This window comes from Saccoglossus kowalevskii, chromosome 6 (assembly GCF_978046115.1).
Source record: "Saccoglossus kowalevskii chromosome 6, keSacKowa6.1, whole genome shotgun sequence".
Lineage (NCBI taxonomy): Eukaryota > Metazoa > Hemichordata > Enteropneusta > Harrimaniidae > Saccoglossus > Saccoglossus kowalevskii.
This window is the reverse complement of record NC_140646.1, coordinates 19,088,899-19,098,571: the sequence shown is the minus strand read 5'-3', so window position 1 is coordinate 19,098,571 and position 9,673 is coordinate 19,088,899. Positions and strand designations below refer to the sequence as shown.

General features: G+C 33.8%; 1 long non-coding RNA gene across 1 annotated transcript; it reads left to right on the top strand.

The window, feature by feature from the left end:
- Nucleotides 1-337: 337 nt before the first annotated feature.
- LOC146741856 (uncharacterized) lies at nucleotides 338-4,892 on the top strand. The gene is made up of 3 exons (XR_014929804.1): nucleotides 338-412; nucleotides 4,219-4,398; nucleotides 4,759-4,892. It is a non-coding gene; the product is annotated as an uncharacterized LOC146741856 (long non-coding RNA).
- Nucleotides 4,893-9,673: the final 4,781 nt, after the last annotated feature.

Sequence of the window (9,673 nt, the reverse complement as noted above, 5' to 3'; positions counted from 1 at the left end):
AAACAGCTGTCATTTCAATATGTTCATCTACCCAGTGAAATGTAAAATAACAGATCGCTATTTAAAGCAACACAAATTGTAAGCTGATCAGTGACATGAAAGCGCACATAATATTTTCGAAAAAAAGTCAATCAACGGGATCGATACATATAACAAGAACACTGAATTACTTTTTTTTTAAAAACAAGACTACTAGAACTTAACAAACACTGAATATATTTGAGTGTGTATTGCTGTACACATTTAAACATTTTAGTGCAATTGTCTTCCTTCACATGCAATATATGCGTAGCATCTAATGAATATTTAGTGATATATGACGTAGTATGCAGATTTTAAATAACCATAAACATTTGTTGTTGCATGTAATCAGAAACAAGCTGTTTTGTCTGTGTTCTGTAAAACTAACCAGGTATGTAAATTTTAGTTATGTATATAAAACACAGATATACTTATCTTTGATGAATAATTGACACAATCATAAACATAAAATGATGTATAAAAGTGCTGAAAAAATAACACTTTTAATTCTTGATCTGAAATACCATGTATTTAAATTGACTATGCCACGTATTGTAAAAATTACGGAATCCAAATATTTGTTTTCGATATTTCCTGTTTTATAGTAGTGTTGTCTGAGCAATTCACTCATATGTAACAATACATATAACAGTAAAGACAAAACAAAGCTCAAATCACCTTCTATGGTTTTAATGGTATTTTTATAGTGTGACATCAATTGTTAGTGAAAAGTACAGAGCCAGTGTAATTGAAAAGCACACATATTTTGATACTTTGCAACTCCTCATTGCACATGTTCATTTTTAGACTGCTCATACAGTCACTGAATTGTGTTGTCAGCAGAATTTGACATACATACATCATGTCTACCCTGTGACATAATGGTATGTCTCAGATAGTGGCTTGGTGATTGTGAAATACCTTGAAATTTGCTGAGCCCAGCGTTGTTGCCAATGAAAACAGTAAAATGATAGTAAAATCGTTCCAAAATACTTTCCGATAACACTGATTATATCGCTACAAGCTGAAAAAGTAAAAAAAAATTGGATGTAAAAGTGTTTTTTGCGACACAGTTTTGATCAAAACTGTTAAAAGTAACCACAGGTTATATTCTTTACCGTGATCATAGCAAGTTACGAAATTCATGGAGAATGCAGAGTAACATTTTCAAACAAGTATAATAAAACAGAAATACTCAGCGATGCAAAAGAGGATAGGTATTACTTTTTAGTATACACATCTCTTTTGATACAATCCCTCACATATTCTAATAGCCTCTTTCCAGGTAAATATTCTGATTAAAATCACGTGATAGGCTGTTAAAATTGGCTGTTACACACTATTCCGTTGTGTTTTATTAGCTGTAATTCATGCAATAATGCAGATTTCCCAGTAGGAGTGAAACTTGTGCAAATCTATCATTAGAAAATATGAGCAAATATGTTTTCAGCAAAAAAACATGGAGTGCATACAATGCACTGAATTTCGGAACAAATCTCACATTAGATACAGCAGCAGATTGCCACAGCAATATCAGACAAAACATGGAAACACTACATATTGTATTTCAGCCTGAACTGTATCAATTCCAGGAATTACTCCAATATGTACCACCATTTTCCACCATTCACCCTTCCCTGAAAACAAACTCTTAATACCACGCTGAAGTGTTTGCTAATAATTCTCAGAATAAGATGTTTGATGAATAATTTTGTAACTGCAGTGATGTGTATATATGTAACCTTTAGTGATTTTGTCCATTGTAAGTTGTTTTTCTTAACAATGTAGTATGACTAGCATAATCAGGTGTCATTCTAATATGTTCATCTACCTAGTAAAATGTAAAACAGCAGGTCGCTATTTAAAGCATTACAAATGTTGAGCCGATCAGTGATATGACAGTCCACACAATATTAAAAAAAAGCCAATCGACGGGATCGTTACATATAATACGGAAGGACACGGAATTACTATTTCTAATAAACAAAACTAGTTGAACTTAAACAAATGCTGATTAAATTTTAGTATGCATTGCTGTATACATTTAAACATTTTAGTGCAATTGTCTTTCTTTACATGCAATATATGCGTAGCATCTAATTTTGAATAACCATAAACATTTGTTAATACAAGTAATCAAAGACGAGCTATAATGTCGGTGTTCTGTAAAACTAACAAGGTATGTAAATTTAAGTTATGAATATAAAACACATATATAGTTATCTTTGATGAATAATTGACAAATCCTAAACACAAAAATATATATAGTCAGAGAAAATAACACTTTCAACTCGATATCTGCAATACCATGTATTTAAATAGACTATGTCACGAATTGTAAGTTTTTCGATACTCCCTGTTTTATAGTGGTGTTGTCTGAGCAATTCACTCACATGTAACAATAAATTCAACAGTAGATGCAAAACAATTTCTACCAAGTTCACATCACCTTCTAATAGTTTTTAATAGTATTAATTAGGAAATTGTTTTATCTGTAAAGTGTTTATAACTATTTTTTACTGTAAATTATACTTTCATTTCCTGTAAAAACGTAAAATGCCGTTTTTTATTTACTGTAACCTGTGCCAGTTCCCCCCTTGCCCCCTATAATCTATAATTATATGTTTGATGAATAATATTGTAACTGCGACGATGTGTATATATATTCGATTGGTGAATGTTGTTACTATAAACCAGTGTCATTTGATTATTAGTTATCTATTGAAATGTAAAACAGCAGGTCGCCTCTGCAGGAGTGATATTGTCGGAGACCATACCAAGCATAAATCTGAATAAACTATAGTTTGACGCAGTTAATGTGTGGCGTCGTACTTGTAAGATTGTGCATCATCGTTTCTAGTGATATGAATATTATTGCATTGGTCTACACATTATGTTTGGGGTTAATATTTGACTCTACCCCGTGACATCGTTGAAGCTAATTTAAAAGGAACATCTTGTTGAGTTCTAAGAAACCATTGCCAGAAATAGCCTGACAAAATAGCATACCTAAAACTTGTCGACTTTGGTGGGTTATTGAGTGCAGTTCACCATTTTAGAATTTAGTTTATAATTGGATTAGCTATAGGAAGTGACAAAAACTGCATTACGAGCCGCTATAGGTAGACCCATATAAATCGATGACATCATCTTTTTATATGAATCAATTTGCATGTAGTTAAGACCCAGCTTTGGAAGCATTGACCAAATTCTATTGTTGATTTCTGACAATTTTTTGTCCTGAGTCGGCTTATATTAGTTATATGAGCATAATTCTCACTGAGTTGAATGTTGAATAATTTGTTAAATGTATAAAAAGTATATGATCGTCGTAAATGTAATACTTGTTAACAGATTGTTGAAAGCATATTACACACAGAGATAAATTGAGTGAATGACTCGATACGTGAAGAATGCCTATGTCATACTAGTTTAATACCCTATTATTTTTCTCTAATTTTCCATTTCATATTTCTGCATATTCATAATTAGCACAGATTTCGCTAATCTGTCATCCAAAAGTATCATCCAGAACTAAAAATAAACGGCTTAAAACATATTTCACAGTTGTTGTCTGATGTTCAGTGAGTTCTCTCATTATTAAGTAACAGTTTATGATTATTTACATTCAGGTTAAAATTTGCTAAGCTGGTTTTCAAAATGTTTTGACACACATAAACAAGAAGGCATTTTGCCACCAAGTTTTGCCTCTGAAATATAAAGACGCCAGCGTTTTCACCACAGTAGAGTAAAAAGCTACACACATACACACCTCCTGGGACTGTACTGCTGAGCTGGCTGTAAAAGGATCGCATGTATGATAAAACACATGGCATTAAGGTCTGGCATGCGCAATGCAGATCAAATATGCTAATAACTTGGATGAGGCTTTCACATAGTTAATTATAAACCAAATTTATTCCACATAGAAAAAACAACCACATATTTTGAGTTAGTTTATTGTGTTAATTATGGGACGTACACGCTTACAATTATGGGACTTGCTATTACACTATAAACTGCTAGTTTTTATACTAGTTAAATATTTGTGTGAGCGTACAAAGATTTAACAATTTTATAGCGCCACCATTGGTGGCTGTCCCTAGTTCATTGCGTTCAGCAATGGTGAAAGCATAGCAAGTAGTCATGGTCTACTCATCTAACTGAAGAATGACAATTCATCTGTATCATTAACAGGTTTAAAAATTGTAATGAAGAAATCTGTAGCCTTCGTTTTGGTACTGATCGTAATGTCTACCATGCTGGTTTCACCGACACTGTCAGGAATCAAATACATTCAAAAACTTCATGAAAGAGGATACTGGCAAATCCCCAAACAGTCCATTGCAAGAGGTCAATACCTGAAAGAGAACGCTGGTAACGTAATTACTTGAACATTGTCATCACCAATTAAATGTCTATTCTAAAATATAATTTTTGTTATAATATTGTTCAGATTTAAATACAATGCCATTCACTTTGAGGCTGTAACATTGAGATTATGATGACAATGATGTACATAAATGCAGAGTCCATGATAGATAGTCACGTGGTGGGGACATGTCAGGTATTTTCATATCAACTGTGATAAATGTGTAATGGTTATGAAGAAATGTGTGCTGATCTCTTGTATCAGATACTTGCATTCTATCCGTACATAGCATATTAGAGAGTATGTTTGCTATGCAGCATAATAGTTTACATTATTATAAATTTCACTTATTTTTGTACACACAGATACTGGATTCTCAGCTGCCTGACATACTCTGGATAATGGATATATGTCACATTTTAGCCAGAATATAGAATCAATACATTACAATGTGGGGTGATCCGTTGTGCTGACTAAAAATAAATGAAAATATATAATATCTTTGACTTGTTGTGAATTGTTTACGATGCTTACATTTGTGTATTAAAGATAGTATGTTTATTGTATGTGTCTATAGATAAGTGATGAATTAATCTAATTCTAAATATTTCCCAGCAAATAATTGTAATATATAAGGGAATACAACTTAGTAAGCTATATATTCACTTTCTATGGAAATAATAATCAAATAAAACCAGTGTTTTCCGAGTTAGATCACCTTATTTGCACAAATGGACTACAAATATAATAAGCACTGGTATGATGTTCACCCTACCCATCATATTGCCTAGGTTTCACGACAGACTTAATACAATTGAAAACACTAAGTACACGTGTATTTATAATAATGTAAAACAGTGTATTTTAATTTGAACCTGTTTTATACACATTGGTAATCTATTATTGGTCAGCAACAGTTTATCTGTAATCAATTTATTTTTGACTGTTGACTGTTATATCTTATATATCTCTTCATATCGGAATGATTGTTGGGACACATATTATGCTGTGTTGGAGGTCAGAATACAATCTAATTGATCAGTTCTTGGCTGAAACAGGCACAACAATTTTCTATGGTGGCAAATTGTGACGTCATACATAATCAGCAGTACTTATATGACAGACAGTGAATTAAAAAGCTCTGTCAATAATCGTACAGAGATTCAAAGTACAATAGACATATTACAATAACAAACTGCTTTTACACACACAGGTCATTGTGTATAGCAGTACAAAATGAATGCGATACACAGAGGAATTCAATATGTGAGGCAGAAAAACTTGATTCTGGCGTGTATTTGATTTCAAGTTCAGGTGAACATAAAATTAATGAAACCGTGGGTGTAATTGAATGATTTTGCCCCCTGTATCTTTCATTGTTCACGAGCTTGATGGATATCTTTCAAGTGTAATTGTAATTTGAAATGTTGTAAGAATGTATAATAATATTATGATGAAAATGGGTCGCGGGAGCCTAGTAACTGATCATTAATGACGGTTTAAATAACTGAATAGGAAGCAGTAATATATGTCTATAATTCTTGCAATTGGTAAGGTAGTGGAACAGATTCTAGGGATAATTAAACGTTTCTTAATGTGGTTTTAGGTTAAATGTATTCACCACACTTTATTGGGGTAAATTGATTCAACATAACTTTAGCATTGCGTAAAGAAAATCGATAAAGAATATTAAACCACATAGTAATGACAATATTGTAGCTTGTCTGAGATGGGGAGAATACCCACATGTCATGAAGCATTGATTTGTGTTATTCAATCATCTAAAAGGTACTCGTTTATCAACATACATGTTGCACATGTGCAGAGCCACGACCACCGTCCTTCAGGAATCTGAGGTTCCGTGCTAATGAAACCATGGGTAGAAGCTAACTTAATAAGAGCTGCACCCGTCAAATGCTGCTATTGCGTTCTCGAAAACACACCATTTTGAACAGATTTTTCATTGATTCACTGCTGCTGCTAGCAAGGCCACATCATCGCCGCACTGAACTCTGTAAATGTCGCTATTTTCATTCTTCCAAGTACTTTCATACACCAGTATGATTGATTCAATATGAACTGCCAGGATTGTGGAATACGACAAGGTAAACTATGCCAAGGTGATCTTCATTTATGTAAGAAATGCCAAGAAATGTTTTCATAGCTCCAGCCAAATTGGCCGACTGTGACAATGACAATGGAGAGCATACATCACCTACAAAGACCCCAATATCGTTATTTAACAACATCCAGCAGATACAATGTTCATTGTTCCAGCTAACTAAAAAGGTAGAAAATAGTGACTGAACATGCAAAAACAGTTCAGTTGATAATTTCTTTGCCGACATCGATATTTTACATCGTCTGCCGCCGACTTAATCGAAAACAGCCATCAACGATAATCGTCAAGTTCACCAGACGTTCAATCCGTAACCAGATATACCAAGCAAAGAAGCACTTGAAACAGAAAACCAGTCACGATATCATATCCAAAGGAACAACCCAGTCTACGTCAATGAAAACCTCTAACCAAGAACTTTCGCAGATCAAATCCGATTACAAACACTATTATATTGATCAGTTTATTTAAAAGCATGCTTGTTGTTCCAAATCATGCGATTTTCTTTATCTAAATATCAGATCTCTTTCCAAACATTTTGACGAGTTTGTTGCGTCATTAAGTATTTTGTATATTTCATTTCAACTCATTGTTCTCTCTTATTCAAATTCCGCGTTATATAACATCCCATAATTTCATTTACTCACTTCTAATCGGAAAACAACCAAGGGAGGGAATGTGGCACTGTATGTTCACAGCTCTCTGTATTTACCACCATTAAAGCAATTAATATTATGCACTGTGATTCGATCTTTGTGGAGACTATAATATCAAAAAACTTATTGCAGGCGTCATTTACCCTAAACCAAATATTTCTTACAATGAATTCCTTGAAAGTTTGGAGGAATGTCTTTACCTGCTGTCGGTCATGGGCACCGAGAGTGCTATTGTTCGCGACGTAAACATTGACACAACACAGAATACCCCACTTCGACACAGTACCAGACCCGTTACAACACGTATGATTTTTGTCAAATAGTCAACACTCGCGGGTCACCGACGTTTCAAATATTGATCACGTGCTCACAAATATTAATAATTCCTGCATTGACACTGGTGTTGTTGAGTCAGAAATCACTGTATTTTTCACAGCTAAAGCACGTTTTTTTGCCAAATAGTATAAATAATATTTACGACTTTAGTAAATATGATCAAAACGCCTTTATGTGCGACATGGTCAATGAGACCTCGCAGTCGGCTTATGACTGTTTGGACCCAAATGAAGCTTATTTGGCATTCTCAATCTGGGACACATATTACAAAAAAACTCATTCAGGCACTCGTAATAAGTTTAAATTAAATGGAAACCCTGGCTTACTAACGGTTCATTAAAATAAATCCACACAAAATATAAATTATTTAGAAAAAAATAAAAATAATGCCAAGAACATTAATTTACTAGCCAAGTATAGAAATATAGAAACTAATTAAGGTAGCAAGACTATTGTTTGCATACTTGTTTTCATCTTCTAATTGTGACTAAATGACTACAAAAAGATACAGGAAAGTATATATTTTTGGAATCGTTAGACTTCAAGTGTGTTTTTCTGTAAAAAAAAATAATTACGCATTTATGCTGGTGATAATAGTTTTTTCTTGTCAGTTTTATTCAAGCAACCCAAACCACAACACGTTGGTAAATAATTCATCAACTATTTTGTCAGGACACATACATGTTCCTCTCATTGTCACCTTAAAGCTGCGAAAATTTTGTGTTAATCCAACAATAATTAACGACAATAAGTATACGTTATTTTCAAGCTTGTTTATCGGTACACTAGATTTGTTTTCCCTTCAAGGTCTGTGTTGGGCATCCAAATGTGTAAGGCTAATGGAAACCAAAAAATAAAGGAATGGGATAGCTATAACCGATAAAATCAGCAGACGAGAACACCAAAATCAATGATTTTTTTCAGTGACTGTGTGACTTTGTGTCGGACACATTCATATGCAAATGACTAATCTGTGATACAAACAGGGGCGGGGACAAACAACTCAAGTGTTTGGAAACAATCATTGTGTGTCAGAAAGCTACCGATAACACATCCTAACATTGCTTTGTCTTGAATTTATCTTTGAAACTTATAGGCACACGGATTAAACATGTGTTGTTCATTTTGGAAAACACTACTGAGGCTGCCTTGCTTCCCTTCAGAAAATCGACATTTTAACCAACTTACATGACTTCCTATGTTATGTTGACTTTATCATATGAAAGTTTATAGTGCACCTCATCAATTAATAAATAAATCTGAAATCGTAATTTTCAACTAAAATAATAGTCTCGCGACGTTAAATCTAACCAAAATTTTCATCAGTACCTATGTGGTAGAAGTAACTCATTTTTTCTTCGCCCTGTGAGTGACAAGATGTATTCAAACCACAGTCACTTGGGGGCTGAAAACCAAGAAATACTAATTTTCAAAAAAAATCATCCGCTATACGTATATAAATAAACAAGTTGTGAAACACGGCACCTAGTAAATCGACACCCTGTCGGTTTCAAATGTCGATTTCTTACCTTAAAATGCAAAACAATAATTTCAGAGGGGGTCAGGTGTTACGTTAATAACCATTGTTCATAATCGCTAACTTGGTTTTATTCAAAACTGCACAAATCCCGCGTTTTCTGATGATATCCGACGATTTCATGAAGGAAAATGGCCAGCAGCCAGAATCAGGGGGGATTCGCACAGAGTTCTGGGTAAATGAAGGAAATACTCGCTGTTACGGCACGCCTGATTGGCTGAAAATGAGTATGCGCACTTGATTTACCCAGAACTCTGTGCGAATCCCCCTTGATTCTGGCTGCTGGCCATTTTCGATCATGAAATTGTCGGATATCACCAGAAAACGCGCGATTTGTGCAGTTTTGAATAAAACCAAGTTAGCGATTATGAACAATGGTTATTAATGTAACACCTGACCCCCTCTAAAATTTTTGTTTTGCATTATAAACTAATATTCTTATGAATTACTTTTTGATATCTATTCGTTCATTTCAGTTATTTATTTTATATGTCAATTGATTACTCATTAGTTAGTCAAATGCAGTATGAATGATATACAGCTGTTATTACCTGTTATGCAGTTCAAGCAAGTTCATTCATTATGGGGTCACAGGCTCGATAAGTCCAACAGGACTACCCCTGTGATCCTCA